Consider the following 17,690-nt stretch of genomic DNA (forward strand, 5'->3'; position numbering starts at 1 on the left):
GAAATCAGAGTGAGGGGCTTCCCTGGTGGCGCAGTGGTTGAGAATCTGCCTGCCAATGCAGGGGACATGGGTTCGAGCCCTGGTCTGGGAAGATCCCACATGCCGCGGAGCAACTAGGCCCGTAAGCCACAACTACTGAGCCTGCACATCTGGAGCTTGTGCTCCGCAAGGAGAGAGCCTGCCGCGGTGAGAGGCCCGCGCACCGTGATGAGGAGTGGCCCCCGCTCGCCGCAACTGGAGAGAGCCCTTGCACGGAAACGAAGACCCAACACAGCCCAAAAAATAAATAAAATAAATAAATAAACATTAAAAAAAAAAAACCATTATGCTAAAAAAAAAAAAAAAAGAAATCAGAGTGAATCTGCAGTAAGGCCCAGTAGGAATGAAATAATGGGAAGTTAGTGTAATTGAATTAACTCTATTGAACTTGTCTAAGGAAGTTAAATATCAGTATAGTGTCTGGAAGAGTTTAGAAGAAAACCAAGAAACCAGAGTTTCCTCAGTGACAACAAAAACTAGGGTACCCTGACAAGCTAGCATTAAAATCTTACAATTCTCTAGGCAAATTTATCTTTTTAATGAATATGACGCATCAGACAATGGCAGCATAATGGTATTTCCGATTAAGACCACTAGTTTCTTTTCCCTTAGTAGCTTGCTCCCAAAACCTTCCCTGAGTTCTTGTACCTATTTAATTCTCTGCATAAAACATCTCTATTGGGATCTAGCGTATTGGTCAGTCTCTTGTGAATTTAGCCAGCATGAGTTAATCCCTCTGGACCTTATCTATCCCAGGCATGATGATAACATCAAGGTGTATGAAGCTATAGCCCAGCCCCTTGGAGCCAAACCCGAAGACTGCTGCCTGCCCCGTAGGCAGTGGCATCTGTTCTTGTGAGCCCTCTTTAACTATGGGTACCTTTAATCACACTATCTAAAACAACCTTCTCATCATTTTCTCTTTCTGGATGCATTTGTATGACCCCTCTATGGCACTCTATCTCCTCACCCTGTTTTGCTTATTTTTCTTGTAATATCTATCACCATCTAACATTATATTTTATGTATATTTGTCTGTCTATCATCAGACTCCCCAGGAGAATGTAAGCTTCATGAGGGCAAGGAATTTGTCTGTTTCCCTCGTCATTATTTCCCCAGAATCTTGCTCAGGGCCTAATCCATGAACGTGTTCAATGAATAATTTGAGTAAATAAATGAATAAGTAATGGCAGACTCTGCCATAGGTCCAGCCCGTAACCTTTTCCATATCAACATTTTTTGGGTGAAACCAGCTAGAAGTACAGCAGGATCAGTGGATGCGAAGGGAAGCAAAAGGCTCAGTGTGCCTGTGTGTGCACACTTGTGTGTGTCTGTGTATTTCACGCTGTACGGCCCAGATTTGAAGGTCATCCTTGTGAAAATTGAGAGGCTTTCCTCAGCCCTCTTGCTACACAGCCAGAAATGGGAAAACAGTGAAATGACAGGTTGGTTATGTCTTCTCAGAGTCTGAATTTCCAGTTGACCAAAGTCTCTAAGACCAGTGGGCCTCTGCCCTAGGACCAGATGTTTTCAAACAGCTAATCCCTCTATTAGAGGTGATCTCATCTTTACTTCATTGAGTATTAATAACTATGAAATACTGTGGTATTATTAAGAAAAAAAGACCCTCAAAAATTTAAAATTCATGTGAACATTCTGGCAATGGATTCTGGTACAAGGAAAGGTAGGATCTCAGTTGCGTTATGGAAGGCAACTGAGAATTGTGTGAACCTGATTCTCTTATATGCAGTTATAAAACATTATTATTAACACGAATTTGATCACTGTATTCCCATATACTCATTGACAGCACAAAATATTGGTAAGGGTGGTGGACCGGAGTCTAGTTAAATTCTTCCCCGGGCCATAGCTTCCTCATCTATAAAACTAGGAGAACGTCACCTGCCCTACCGAAGCCAGAGGGATGTTACAAGACTCAGATAAGAAAATGGATGGGAAAAACACTCTTTAAATTGTAAAACGCTATAATTATTATGATTTTCATAAATTGCATTAATTATAGCAACCAGTAACTATAAATTAGTATGAATAATATAGCTATTGTTAATTCTTCTTCTTAAAGGGAGCATCATTCATTAAGTATTCCCTTGGGGTATCAGTAAAGAGACAGGATTTCATCAGGTCTTCAACATCTGTACCTCACTGTAGCAGACAGCACAGCAACTGCCCATGCCCTGAGTAAAGGGATACCATGGAGCCTCAGAAGTCACAGGATTACCCTGAGCCATGCAATGAAACAAGTAATTATAGTGTCCGATCAGCCTGTGCATGTAAGACCTCATTCTGCCTTCCCTCTGAGTTGGGACGACTCCCCATTTTCAGTTTCTCATATTAGGTTGATGCCATGGAACAAGTTCCAGCCTAATGCTGTGAGATTTTTCACCCAAGACCCCCCCCCCCTTGCTGCCCTACCTGGCCTTCTGATAAGAACTTTGTTCCTACATTTCAATCCCCATTATGGACTAGGATAGGCTTCTTTCTCACCACTGATTCTCTACTTAATGATGTCTCAGTTCAAATAACTGAAGTCCTGCACAAGTCTCACCACCAGCCCTTCTCTTGGTGCTTCATCTACTACCACAGCACCTTTAGATCCGGGAACTACCTTGCTACTCTCAACACTTTACACTACACACCGGAGGACATAGTCCTATAACCAGCTAATGGAATCCTACACACTTACCTCCATGTCTTCTCCTTAACTCCCTGTCACTGCAGCCTTACCAGTCACCTGACGGTTGAATGACCTGCCCGAGGCCAAGTAACAATAAGGAAGAGTCTCCTGACTCTTGGCCTAATGCTTTTTCCAGATACCAAAGGGCCTCCTATAAAGTGGTCACCATAATAATAATGATTCTTATGCTCTTCAACAATAAGCAGAGAGATTCCATTGTCTTAGTCCAGGATCTGCCGAAAACAAAGTCTGAGACAAAGGCTTGTCATTGATTTCGGGAATCAGTCCCAGAAAACAGTACTGAAGGACCGGGCAAGTTAAGCAGGAAAGGAGGGAAAGCCAATTCAAAGGTGCTGAATTGAGCTGGTCACCAATACGGATAACTAGGGCTCCATTTTCCTGGGAGCCCCCTAAGAAGCTCCGTGAAACGTGCTTCAGATTTTCCCATGTAGGGAATGAGAGAAGAGAATGTTTATCCTCTGGCTCTAGTTCTCTACTGGTTTAGAATCACCTACAGGGATATTAACTCCCTCATACTTGTCCCAAGAAGTACAGAGGTAGCAGAAAAGTCCCAGGACAGAGAGTGAGAGAAAGGTTTTACAGCTGAGGCTGTACTGCCTCAGGTACTGCTAGGTCATACTTATGCAGTGGTGGTTGCCATGGCAATGGCTGGCATCTGAAGGTGGAATGAGAGGGTGAGAAGTAGGGTACAAAGGGTGTCCGGTGACTGTGTCCCCTTATTAACAGCTATAAAACTCACATGAATAAGCCATTCATGGGATATTATTTCCTATAAGACACTTAATTTCATTCATTCAATAAATATGTATATGATAAAAGCTCACCAAATCACAATCAGGGCTTATTATAATTTGGAAAATCATAATTCTTAGTGCCACTACTAGAATTACAGGGTGATGACTCTCCCACTGTAAGTACACAGAAATATACTTTAAAATAGGGCCCAAAAAAAAAAAAAATAGGGCCCAGAACCAGAATTCATCGCATGTGAGGCCATTTGGGTTATATTGTTAGTCCATTAACTACAGGTGATAGATAAGGAGTGCCAGCAGTGAGTCATGAAAGAGCATTATTTATATTTATTTATTTACTCACTCTTTACATCCAAATATCTTATGTAAAAAATTAACTCATAGACAAGTTGAACAAGTAGCAAAATGAACTCCTTCCACACACCCTTCCCCCAGATTTATCAATGGCCAACATTTTGCCTCCCCTTCTAATAACAAAAATATATTTGCTTGCTTGTTATTGTAGTTTAACTATTTGAAAGAAGTTGCAGAAACTTCCCCTCCATATACTTCAGCTTACATATCCTAAGAACTAACTTTTCAATACCATTGTCACACCCAAGAAATGTAATATGGGTGCAGTAATCTGATATGCACGCATGTTCACATTTCACCAGAAGTCCCAGTAATGTCCTTTTATTGACTGTTGTTAATTTCCATCCAGAATCCAATCAAAGATCATACATTGAGGTGACATGTCTTTTTAGTCTCTTTTAATTTAGAACAGGCCCCAGCCTATTTTCGCCTTTCATGAAACTGACTTTGTGTAAAGAATTCAGGCCAGGTGTCTTATAAAAAGTTGAACAATCTGGCTTTGTCTGATGATGAGATTCAGATTACACAAGTTTGTCAGGAAGAGTCCATGCATGACGCTGTGCTCTTTCCATTGCATCACATCAGGAAGCTCATAATGTTATTTGGCCATTTAGTGATGACAAGTTTGATGACTTGGTTAAGGTAGTGTCCACCGGATTTCTTCACTGTAAGAGTGTCTTCTTCCCTTTTAAATCAATACATGATGTGTGAGGTGACACTTTGAGACTCTGCTAATATTCTGCTCATCACAAACCTTTCACCCAATGATTTTAGTATCCATAGATGATTCTTGCCTGCATGGATTATTGCACTGGTGGTTGCAAAATGGTGAGAGTATCCGTTATTAACAAATGGAAATAAATGGATCCTGCTTAGCATAATAACAATTTATTTGTTAAGTATTCATTTCCTTTTTGAGGTAGGGAGCAGAACTGCAAAGTCCTCTGCTCTGAAAAAAACATCAGGAACCTAATGATCAAATCAGCATTGTTAAAGAGAGAGTTCTGTTCAGGCTGTTAAGAAAAACAAAGGATTGGGGAATGGTCTAGTTAATTAAGAACCACTCTCTGCCCTAGGAAGTTAACATCCTAGAATTAGAGCCAATCCACAGTGTCACACTCCAAACATGCATGAACTGACCTAATCCTCAACAACGTCCAGAATCTTTGAGGTGACCAAGCGATCACACTGACACATCGCAGAAGGGGGATTTGAAGAGCCAAGATCTGCATGTGACTGCTCAAAATAATCAGAGAGACCACTTGATGTTGGAGGTACTAAATCTGTGATATTTACATTGCATTTCACAAAGCTCACGGAACTCCTCGGGGCAGACCCTATGTGTAACACTAAGGGACTCCAAACCCCTACCTATGCCTAGACTTCCCTTTGTGGTTCATTAGAGAAAAAAAAAGCTCTCCCTGAGAGCTGAGCAATATAAAACTATCTCATCTTAGGGAACCCTAGGAGGCAAGTGGCACAAAATAGTATATTCCTTTTACATACAATTTTGATTTACTTTTCAATGGTATTATTTCAGTATTAATAATACAGTGTGAATTTCACTTCATTTTTGTATTCTTTTATGGTTAATAAAGTTCATTATTCCCTTATTTCTAAATTAATGTTAAAAAGATACTGGTTGGTGAAAACAAAAGGGATACAAAAAAGCTGTATTATCTCTAAGCAACAAAACTAAACATCTATCATTTATCCATCATCTTTCTTTCTTTGATGAAGCTGAGAATATAATCAATGAATTTCTTTGTGATCATTTTAATTGAATTCTAACCCCAAAGCATCCTTAACAAGAAAAAAGTAGTGGTGGGACTTGCCTGGTGGCGCAGTGGTTAAGAATCCACCTTCCAATGCAGGAGACACGGGTTCGACCCCTGGTCCAGGAAGGTCCCACATGCCGCGGAGCAACTAAGCCCGTGCGCCACAACTACTGAGCCTGCGCTCTAGAGCCCGCGAGCCACAGCTACTGAAGCCTGCGCGCCTAGAGCCCGTGCTCTGCAGCAAGAGAAGCCACCGCAATGAGAAGCCCGTGCACCGCAATGAAGAGTAGCCCCCGGTCACCGCAACTAGAGAAAGCCCACGTGCAGCAACGAAAACCCAACGCAGCCAAAAAAAAAAAAAAAAAAAAAAGTAGTGGTGAAGGCTCTGGAGTCAGACTGGAGGGGTCTGAAACCTGGATCTGCCATTTACCAGTTTTGTGACCTTAAGCAATTTACCTAAGGTCTCTGGGTCTCAGTTCGTCATGCAGTTGTTGTAAAGATTAAATGAGTTCATACATGTCAAGTACCGTTCACATCTTAAGTATTCCATAAACAACAGCTACTCAGTCATTACCTTGATCACAGTCTCAAAATAAATGCTTTGGCTGCCATGGTCAGTCAACGGAGTATGTAACTTTTAAAAGCATTTTGATTCAAAGTAAAAATCAGCTGCTGGGGGCTTCGATTCGATGGGGCACCTAAGCTTCTTAACACATGATGGTGCTAGGAATTAACTGTGAAGCATATAATTCTGCCTGAGTAGTTCTCAAACTTTAGCCTGTAGAGAACCACCTGGAGAGCTTGTTAAAACACAGATTACTGGGTCCCGCTCCAGAGTCTCTGATTCTGTAAATCTCGGGGGAGGCCCAAGAACTTACATTTCTAACAGGTTCCCGAGTGATGCTGACGGTGCTGATCTGAGGACCACACTTTGAGAACCACTGCTCTAAGTACATTTCTAACACAACGAACATTTCATAGGGTAAATAGTGTATATTTTACATGGTTATGGATGCCATGAAAATGCCAATAGGCAATCCAGATAATGAGTAAGAGAAAGCTGGACCAAAATAAAATGGAAACAGTAGCACTGCTTCCTCATATAATCCCGCATGCTACATAATAGTGTGACCCTCCTCATCACACTGATTCCGGTAACGCTGAGTCGAGACAGGCAGCATTCAGCAGTAAGAACTCCAGAAAATATGGCCTATTTTATCTAACAGAAATGTCACTTTATTGAATTTGGAGGAAAAGGTTGAAAAGAGAAAAAAAAATGCTTTAGTTCATGGTTGTGCATTCTTCTTCCCACTCATTGAGTTGAAGGGCTTACCTTTCCAAAAACCCATCTATCTCATCATATATACTCCTCCAGGAAGGCATCACTGATAACCCAGCTTATATGATAATTGACTCTTCTTTGTCTAATTCTCTCTGACAGCAGGGTTCACAGGGTAGCTCATTGTTGGTTCATGTGAATGGCTCTTCTCCCACGCTGCTCCATAAAATCTTTGTGCTAAGTAGCAAGCAGTCTAAGGAAGGCAGGATCCCCAACCGCAAGAAGCTACAGTCTACTGGATAATATGACTTTCACATCTGCCTAGTGATATCAAATACACTTATGTTCTTTAAGACTCTGTAAAACCACACGGAGGAGGCAGAAATTTAAACAAACAAACAAACCTTCCCTAAGAAGCTTATTATCCAATGGCTGATAGAAATACAATTCAACTTTTCTAACGTGCAAAGCTAGGCTAAAACTCAAGTCTCATTATTATGTAAGAAGAGTCATCTACCCTACAGGTTAAGGACCGTGAGGAAAGGTGCCATAAAAAGCCATCTTTGGTGCAAACACTGTAGCATTCAAAATAGAGACAACATCTTCACAATTCAAAGTAGAACAATAGTTTGGCAACTGAGAGTATGGCAATGAATAAACAGAAAGTAAGGTGACAAAAGGAAACAAAGAGAGGTTTTCATGGTTCTAGCATACTTGGAGCAAAAAACATCAAGATAAAACTTCAGCACTAGGCTTGACACAGGCCTCAGTTTTTTCCTTCCTATTCCCTATCATCCCATCCTTTTCAGGCCTAGAACACTCACCCAAAGTTGATAATGTTTGGTCAACCCACATCTCTTTAAAGGAAACAGTCTTGCCCCCAGACCTTGTTGCCAAAAGAGCCATGTTTTGGACCATGGGACTCCACTTCACAGCGCTGTGACCCACAAAAGCAAGGCTGGACAGCCCATCTACAAACGGCCTGGTGAATCTAATCTTTGGTCTGTGACAAAAAGATGAGCTAGGCAATAAACCTCCTTCTCTTACAAATATGAACTAAGCAACACGTGACAAAACTGCCATGAGGATGAACTATGGTCATGATAAAACAAGAGGATCATGTTCATGGCTAATAATCAGAGCATGTAAGAAGATAAGATGCAATTATGGGAGAGAGGAGATTAATGGGAATGCAAATAATAGAAAAGAAGAGGATCAGAGAGTGAAGAAAGGAAAGGAAGAAGAAAAAGGGGAATAAAAAGGAGAGAGATATGGTCCCATCCTTGAGCCTTCTGGTGTCAGATCTCATCCACATGGATCCTTAAGATAAACTCCTTTATATGGAAATACCCCAAGTGGTCTCTGCTCCACAGTCAGCCTTACTGAAGCAGCCAGCACAAGACCCACTCATTCACAGGGATGACAGCAAGAGGTCAGGTCTACTTGTGACACCAACAGGCAGTCACTTTTCCTTTCTGAAACCCAACTTTCACTTCTATAAAATGAAGGGTATGAACCTGCCAGGTCTTCTTTTATTTTTTTTTAAGCTCGAACATTGCATGAGTCTATAATGACATTTCACAGTTTGCCTGCCACTATCTTTGCTGCCCACTCGCAACCAGACTCAAACCCACCACAGTTAGGCCCACTCAGAGTTTAAGCCAACTCAGATGTAAGGAAGGACAGGGCCATGGTTAAAGTGGTCCGTGCTTAAGTACACACAAGCAGCCCCTTTGTTCACTGCTCTATTCAGAAGCAAAACATACACAAATAAGCGCGTGCGTGTGCACACACACACACACACACACACACAATATGGAGTTATTTCTACTGAATTCTAATCTTTATAAAATAAATATGGATAACGTACTCTTAAAGTAGTCCCTTAAAATTAAAAAGTCAATTTGTATGAGAATAGCTATATAATAACATAGAAAATACATACAGTATCTATCCATCGATAAAATAAGAGCCATAAAAATAACCATAATAAGATTAATTATTTGACAGTAAAAGAGACATTTGGCACACCTTTATTAAGCAGCAGAACCTATGGGGAAAATAAAATCATACACGGAACCCCATTGTTTAAAACACATAAAAACAGAGCTGCTCTGGTTCAAGTACAAACAGGGAAGCGTACGGTTCCACCCACTGGGTTTTTCCCATTGCCCCCAATAATGTCTGCTGAAGCAGTTCTATAAAAGATACTTGGAAAATCACTGCTGCTGATTTTCTGGGCGAGCTATAGAGGAAGAAACAGGATCCTTAGGGGAGCCACCTTGCCAGTCAGTCCACACACATAGTTTGGCAACACTATACCAAGCTGCCTTTCTGCACTGTGTGTGCCTGTGTGTGTGTGTGTGTGTGTGTGTGTAAAAAGGAGATATAGCCAACTGAAATAGCTATGAAGATATCATCATATAGTGCCATGGAAACTTTCCCAGGAATGCTTTGCTAATACAATTAACACAAAATAATACAAGTATTAGAAGTTTTAAGAGGTAGAGAAAAAAAGAGTTTGGTTTGCCCTTAAGGAAATAATATCTGAGCGGGGAGGGGAAAGAACAATTAACATTCGAACTTACGAAACAAATAGACTGACGAAATATTTTTGGTCCCTGCTGTAGCATGCAGTAGAAAATAGACCATGCCAGGTATTTTTGCTATTGATTTTGTTTTAAAACCTCATGGAAGATAGTTTTCTGATTTTGCATTTTGATAACACAGGACCAATGGGTTGGGGCATGATAAATTCCAGAAACCACTTCCTCACACTCCCCAACAATGCAACAGAAATACCAGAAGCAAACATTCAAATACTTAGAAATGTGATGGTAACATTATATATTGGTTCATCATCCTCACACCTTTTATCCTTGAATCCTTTCAGGACTCCTCAAAACGTTACCAAAATTGAAAACGAAGGAAAGCGTTCAGTTCCCATGTCAAGCATTCCATGTCAAGTAGCCAAAGCTATAAAGCCAAGGGGCTTGTCATCGAAGCAGATAAGGGGTAAGAAATTCCTTTAAACTTTTGTGTTTCTGAATCTGTGTGCTAAGCACCATCAACCAGGACCTACAGATAAGAGATGTTTGGGAACGTGTGAATAGATTATAGATGATTAGCATAGAAAAGGTAACTCAGGCTCATGAAATATTAGAACTGGAAGGGGAATTTAAGCAGTTATTCCAACATTTTCACTTAAATATAATAAAATGCCCCTAAAGAAGTGATTTAGATGTCAGCGATAATAATTCGGTGAAGGGACTGAAATCAGTCTAAACACTGAACACCTTATACTGTGAAACATCTTCTCCAAAGCAAATATCTCATACATTATTTCAACTATTCTTCTTAAGAATCTATGAAATAAGCAGAAAGTTACTCTCATCCCATCTTCCAGATGTGGAAACTTTATGGAAGAGAGGAGCACAGACACTGTCTGAGGATTTCCAGCCTCACTTGTGGGACAAGATCAACAAAATTAAGCAAGGACTCCATCCTCCAACCGGTGGAGAATGCAATATGGACACAACAGGTGCAAACCAGTGCTACAGAAATTCCTAGAAGAGAGACACCAGAATGGATGGAGACACTTAGATTCATTGAAGTGGCATTGAAGACAGGACGATCCTTAGCTAACATCTATTACAATATCATAATCGTACCAAAAAGGAAACAAAGGCCCAGAGAGCGTAAGTGATTTACTACTGGTCAGACGACCAAGTGATGAGGATGGCACAGGGAGACCTGAATCAATGCTTCCTTGCCCCAGTCCTCCCACTCAAAACTCACTGTCAAGTAAATGAAGACAGGATTGTAATTTTCTCCTAAGAAACTAGTAAGTACGCTCATGTCAGAAGATGACTGAATATTTAGAAATGTTGACCCAGAAAAGTGACACGTTATCTACCCAGTGCAACCACAGAAATCCCTTTAGTGAATACTCAGGCGAATGTGTAGGCAAGGAGAGTAGAGAAACAACAAACTAGGCATTTTGTCTTGGTTCTGCCTTAATTCAGTAGGGTGACCCTGGGCAAATCATTTTCCCTTTCTAAACCTGTGTTTTCTCAACAGCAAAATGATGGGTTTAGACCTGATCTTTATGTTTTCTTTTAGTTTAAAAGTTCTGTTATTCTAACACATTCATATAAATACAACCTACCTAACATTATAAGGAGTTTAAAGTTTTTCATTGTTGTTGTTGTTTTTTTCCCTTATAGCCACTTACTGGAACCAAATTACTCTGTTTCTACTTAGTGTGAGTGTACTTTGATAGTCAACAATACAGAAGATATAGCGCAGATACTAACAAGATACAATTTGAAACACTCCTTTCAAAAATAGGGTTACTGATAACAACTTCAGAGAGGAAGCTGCATTCAGTTGTATTGTTTTCAGAGTCACTAGCTGACTAATGGAAATGGAAAAAGATAAGTGAGAGTGACAACATCCTAGCAAGCAGGCAGGAGGGGAAAAGGCAAAACACACGTCATGTCTTATCTCAAAGGCTAAGAATGGAAAAAGTATGGGGGAAATTACCTAAAATGGCAGGAATCATATTTTCTAACAATCAAAGATGCATCAGTTCCCTAATAATCATTCTAGATCTGTTCATCATTTTCTCTTGGTCAAACTCTCTGTTCCAAGACTGTTCTGGGAAATATCCTATGAACCTGCAGCATTGCTGGCCAGCTACCCAGTCCACTGTACACAGCCTGGGACACAGTTACCGCTGAGAACATGGAGAAAGAAAATCATAGCTCCCTCTCTCTACGCTGCCATTATCAACAGAGAAGTGCCTAAGTGTAGAAAAGCGCTTTCATAAATATCATCTCATTCAATTCTCCCAGCAATCAGAGAGACTGGTAGCTATTATTCCTATTTTACAAAAGAGGATACCGAGGATCAGAGAATAAAAGACTTTTCCAAGTCACTCAGGTAGAAAACAGAAGAATTAAAATTAGGGACCCAAACATTTTGCTCCAGAGCTCTAACTCTTGTACTTTCCATGACACTAGGCTGGAAATGTTAAAGGGGAAAGGTCTTCCCTTCAAACATGAAACGGAGACTATAAGGGCCTCTTAGGTTACCATGAATTAGGTCACGGCTGCAGCTACTGTTAAAAGCCAAGCTCCGTTCCTCCCTCTCACCTTCTATCTCCCCATTTAGCACAGTTTTCATTCACTTTTCCATAAATATTTATCAGATATTCACTATATATTGATATGAAAGACAGGAATTACTTTAAAGAAAAAAAAAAAAAGGAGAAAGGAAAATCATCCATTCTCTGTCCTCCAAGGGCTTACAATTCCATTAGAGGGGTTAGTTTGTCCACATATAACCGTACTATAGGGCTGAATACAGGCAGGTAAGTATTAAAGTATATGAAACACAAGATGCTAGAGCAAAAAAATAGAAAATCAGAGAGGGCTGCATGGATGCAGTGAAAAGTGAGACGATCTTAGAGGGAGAAAACTATTTAAGACATATGCCACAGGAACATAAAGATACAGAAGGAAAACATTGCAGTGTGCACTAGCACTTGGCAAATACAAGTGTCCTTTTAGGTAAAAATAGAGGAGGATCAGACTCAGAGGATCAGCTGTGGTCAGATGATGCAGGTGTGCAAACCCTATAGGCATAGAAGAAGCTTGGCTGGTATCCAGGGAACAGATATCCGAAGGATAAACATGGTCCTCATGACGAAAGGAGAGAGTGGGCAGGGGTCATTGTAACCTGGGACTTAGTGTTGATGTGGGAACAAACACATCGTATGAATCACATATACTTTGGGCCGTGCACAGACAATTTACATTAATGACACTCCCAGGAGGAATTCCTATTTTTACGAAAAGGTTGCCATTGACAAAAAGTGAGTATGGGACCAGAGCAGAAAGTTGAATTCACCTTAATCAGGAATGAATGTGAGTCCGCAAGAAAACAAACATTTCTGCCTTCGACCTCGGGAATACAAATGAACAAGTGCTATGAAAAGTCTGTTATTACCCCCAACAGAAAGTAAAGAAGCCAAAGGAGGCAAGGGATGATGCTGTCTCAAGCCTCAGCGTTCTCATCTCCACTGAAAAAGCCTTCCTCTACTCCACAACTCTGCTCATGCCTCTTATCAGGCTTTCCTGAGAAATGTTTCCCTTTCGTAGAATATTCAGAGTCAAGCCATAATCAAATGGCTACTATTTACTTAGTGATGGTTCAATACCTAGTCTATATTAAAGAACCAGGACAAATAACAAGGAAATAATGAAAAACTGAATTTGTCATTTCTACTATTCCTGCCCTCCTCTCACCTATTGCATCGTGAACTTTCTTCTTTATGACACATTCCACTTAAACCAGTTCTAGATGCTCTGTCCCCAACTGTTGTTCAAAGTGGAATCCAGGCCCCCACTTGGATTTCAATCAAAAGGGTTTAAAGTAGTGAGATATCTCACCAAGTCATATCCCCTCTTGGTTTTAGTTCCCACCTATGAAATAGAAAAATAATAATATAACTCCCACAGGGATACTTTGAAAACCAGGTGGGCTAAGGTCTTGGGAGCCACATGTCCTGTAGAATGCTAAGGGTACAGTAGGTTCTTCTGTCAGTGTTGGCTCACAGGGTGTTTAGAAATGAGAGGATTGCAGGATTACACTAAGCGAATGGTAGGAGACCCTACAGGTATTAACTCACAAGTCTTGGTCTCAGGATGAGGCTAGATTTTGGCGGTGAAAGAAAGACCCTACAAGAAGGAAAAGGCTGAGGGTTTTTTGTGTTTTTTTTTAGGCCCCATGATTGGATGCCCCTTGAGTTTTTTTGTTTTTTTGTTTTTTTGTTTTTTTTTAATTTATGGCTGTGTTGGGTCTTCGTTTCTGTGCGAGGGCTTTCTCTAGTTGCGGCAAGCGGGGGCCACTCTTCATTGCGGTGCGCGGGCCTCTCACTATCGCGGCCTCTCTTGTTGCGGAGCACAGGCTCCAGACGCGCAGGCTCAGTAATTGTGGCTCACGGGCCCAGCTGCTCCGCGGCGCATGGGATCTTCCCAGACCAGGGCTCGAACCCGTGTCCCCTGCATTGGCAGGCAGATTCTCAACCACTGCGCCACCAGGGAAGCCCAAGGCTGAGGTTTTGAAGGGACACTGAGCCGCCTCTGAGGACAGAAGCACCTCAGATGCCCATTAAAAGGGAAAATCCTTAGGCCCCCTCCCAGATTCACCAAATCTGAACTTTTGGGAGCAGGGCCTAGTGATCTGAATTTAACAAGCCCTTTGCAACCCCTCCCCTAATTCTTTCCCACACTCAATTTGAAATCTGCTGGCCTAGAATTTGGGTATTGGGCGCTAATGCAAGTGCTAACAATAACTGGAACAATTTAATTAAAATCCCACAACTCTGAACACGTTTAAGGAGAACTCTTTACTAATGTATTCTAACCCAATTCCCGGGGATAGGGAAAAGACTTTTCTCTCCCTCGACAGCTCTGTGTTCTCACCCACAGTGCCAACAGAGCAAACACAATCCACTTCACTTGTCCTCATCTGTAGAAATGGCAGCAGCGTTTACCACCTTGAAGGGGTGCTGTGAGTTTCCATTTACTGGCGTTTATAAAGTCTTCTGAGTGTTCTGATAAATCAACTATAAATTGGCATTATTCATAGCACCCTGTTGGAGCTTAATACATATTCAATTGAAAAGCAATGACAACAATACAGCAATATCCACAAATTAGCATTCATTATAGCAATGTATGATTCTCACCCTACCGTCACAATTTTATCTAAGCAGAGCTGTTTCTGTCTGGAGACTGTAGAGTCCCTCTCATTAATGAGGAGTAATCTTTGCTCAGTGGTATCCACATTTCCTCCAGTAAAGTTCACATTACACTTGCCTCAGAGTTCTGATTTTTCAGAGGAATTTCCTATTTGGCAAACACTAGGCTAGAAAGCAAATATCTGTTTCCCGAAGAAAGTCAGGATCCTGCAAAGCATCTTGGACCCCTCCATTTCCCACCTCCCTTCTTTCCAAATGGCTCTGGACTCTAGCTCCCCTTCGCCATGGTCATGGCCACCACCCCATTTCAGGCTCTGGTCTGCCTCACGAGACTCTTGCAGTTGACTCCAAACCATCCTACCATTGCCACTTCTGACCAGTCGAGGCCTGCTATATTATAGAAAGCCATCTAAATGGAGACCAGGTAATTTTATTCTCTTTCATAAAGTTCTTTATTGTTCCCTAATGATAACTAGTATAGCCTCAGATTGGGAAAGTCCCCAAACTGTCACCTAAACAGTTAAAGAGAAGTAATTCACTTATTTGAATTAGGGGAGCGGCTGTAAGGCACTCAGGGAAAGAAAGAGCAGAGAGAGACACTGAGGCAGAAGGAACAGCTTGAGCAAAGGGCTGTAACTCTAGGTGTCTCTTCATCTGTGTAGTTCAGAGTTCAGCTTTCTCCAGGCGCATCATCTGGTAGCCGGCCAAGACTCCACTGATGGAGGTGTCTCCCTCCCCTCCCCCTGCCTTCTCGGCCCTGTCTCTCAGGCACCAGAGCACATCTTGCCATCCTCGGTTTTGCTGACTCCAGTCTCCTCCTCTGCATGAGCCTTTGACATGCATAGTTGAGGTTGAGGAATCTGTGCCTAGTGGGTTTGAGGTTTCATCAAGAGAAAAAGAAGGAACTGATGTGATTTCACTGAGTAACTATTTTCACTACAAAAAATTCCCATATTTATTTTTTTCCCTTTTTGAAATGGCACTAAGGAAATACATGCCAGACTGCCATGAACAGGGTTGTACTTTCCAAACAGTAGCAAGGACTAAAAATAGAAAAGCTTGATTTGCTCAAGATGTATATAATATAACTTCCTCTCCCGTTTCCTTTCCCCACCATGCTGAGCCAGTGCACAGAAGTGTACATGTTGGACCCTTTGAGTGTTTACAACAGCATCAAAAGCATCAAAAGGGTGATAAGCCTATGTATAGTACATACTCCATAGAGGTTTCCAGAGAATTCTTATTGCCAAGACAAAGAATGAATCAATCAATCCACAAATATCTACCAGATATCCCTCAATGAGATAAACACTATGGGTGATACAGGAATGTGAGCTGTGATCCAACCTTCAGACAGTTTCTAAAAGGGGAATAACAAGAGAATAATAGATAGCATTCAAATCTGTGAGTCCAGAACTTCCAGCTGGGATGGGGTTGGGGTCACCTCTCCTACTGTGTCACCCTGGGCAGTTAACTCAAGAAATCTGGGCACCCATTTCCTCATCACAGGAAAGATGAACTGGATTATGATCCTTCTGAAGCTGAGGCTCTAGGATTTGTGATGTTAAGTGACTTCTACAGGTCTCCCCCATGTCATATTTTGATTCTGGCTTTATGATATAGAGTTTGGAGGCACATGATATAATTACATCAGTCCACAAACAGGCATATATCCAGTGGCAGCAAAATGAAACATAATTAACTGATTTATCCATTAACTGATTCATTGTAGCCTTTACTAGGAACCAGATACTACTGGATACTCTATACTCTTTACCTTAACAAATCCTCAGAATAACTTTCTAAGTGATCATTCCCATTTTGCATGTGAAGATAACTGGTAACACAACTGGTAAGCAATAGAGCAGAGCTTCCTGGCACTAAACCCTAGGTTCATGTCACTTCACCACACCACCCAGTCAATAGAGTCAGGATGCAAAGAAGGGAGAGATGGGGATGACACATCTGGTGGTGTCAGAGGGTACGAATTAGGCTTTTAAAAAATGGGGAGGATTCCTGATCAGCTGAGAGCTGAGGATACTTCAGGCACCAAGAAAGACACAAGGAGAATTAACTCACATGGGAAACTGACAGTGACGCCATCAGCCTCGCAAGAGCAAAGATGAAAAGAGCACAGTGGGAGATAAGGTGTACTTTAAAGGATGAAGTAGGTCTTGGAGTACTCTGAAAATCAACTAAGAGAGGAAATTTAGTGTGGTAATCAAAAAAAGCCATAGAAGGAAAATAATATTTTTCGAAGACTAATCGGTTAGGGAAATGCAGCTGGAAGGGAAAAAAAACACAAAGCAATGAGTCTATTGTGATATGGAGAAGGAATGAACTAGGACATCGAAAATGAAGAGACTAGAGCAAACCTGAGAGTCATTCTGAACCAAAAAAAAAAAAAAAAAAATCAGATGTTGGTGACAGATATATTTAAAAAGCAAGACACATCAACAGTGACCACAGAGTTTAGAATTTGGGAGCCAAGAAAATATGGTGGTACCTCTAACAGAATGGAAGTTTTGGGGGAAGACGTGAGTAGAATTTGTACACCTATTGAAGGTGAAGGTGCTCCCTGTGGAAAGATTTTCTATGGTTAAATGGCACAATAGTTGTCAAAGAAAGATACAGTGCCAAGAGTCGTAACCAGTCCAAGTCATTAAATAGACAGGGATGGAAGTTGACTCTGTGAGAGTTGTGACTTCTACTGAGAGAAGACAGAAGGTCAAAAGGGAGAACACTGAGTGGGCACCTAAAAAATTAGGGACAGAAAAAAAGAAAAAGGGAGTTCTAAGAAAGAAAAGGAATAGTTGCAGATCTAGCAAAGGAACCAAGGAGGTTTTTTTTTTTTTTTTAATATTTATGTATTTATTTATTTATTTGCACTGGGTCTCAGTTGCAGCAGGTGGGCTCCTTAGTTGTGGTTCACGGGCTCCTTAGTTGCAACACACATGTGGGATCTAGTTCCCTGACCAGGTATCGAACCCGGGCCCCCTGCATT

At 41.2% G+C, this 17,690-nt stretch overlaps 1 protein-coding gene across 10 annotated transcripts in view; it reads right to left on the reverse strand.

Annotated features, from left to right (window-relative positions):
• The window catches only part of LPP (LIM domain containing preferred translocation partner in lipoma), a 693,922-nt gene that overhangs the window by 354,080 nt on the left and 322,152 nt on the right, over positions 1–17,690 (reverse strand). The gene's annotated exons all lie outside the window — the stretch shown is intronic.

Source organism: Eubalaena glacialis, chromosome 6, assembly GCF_028564815.1.
Source record: "Eubalaena glacialis isolate mEubGla1 chromosome 6, mEubGla1.1.hap2.+ XY, whole genome shotgun sequence".
Lineage (NCBI taxonomy): Eukaryota > Metazoa > Chordata > Mammalia > Artiodactyla > Balaenidae > Eubalaena > Eubalaena glacialis.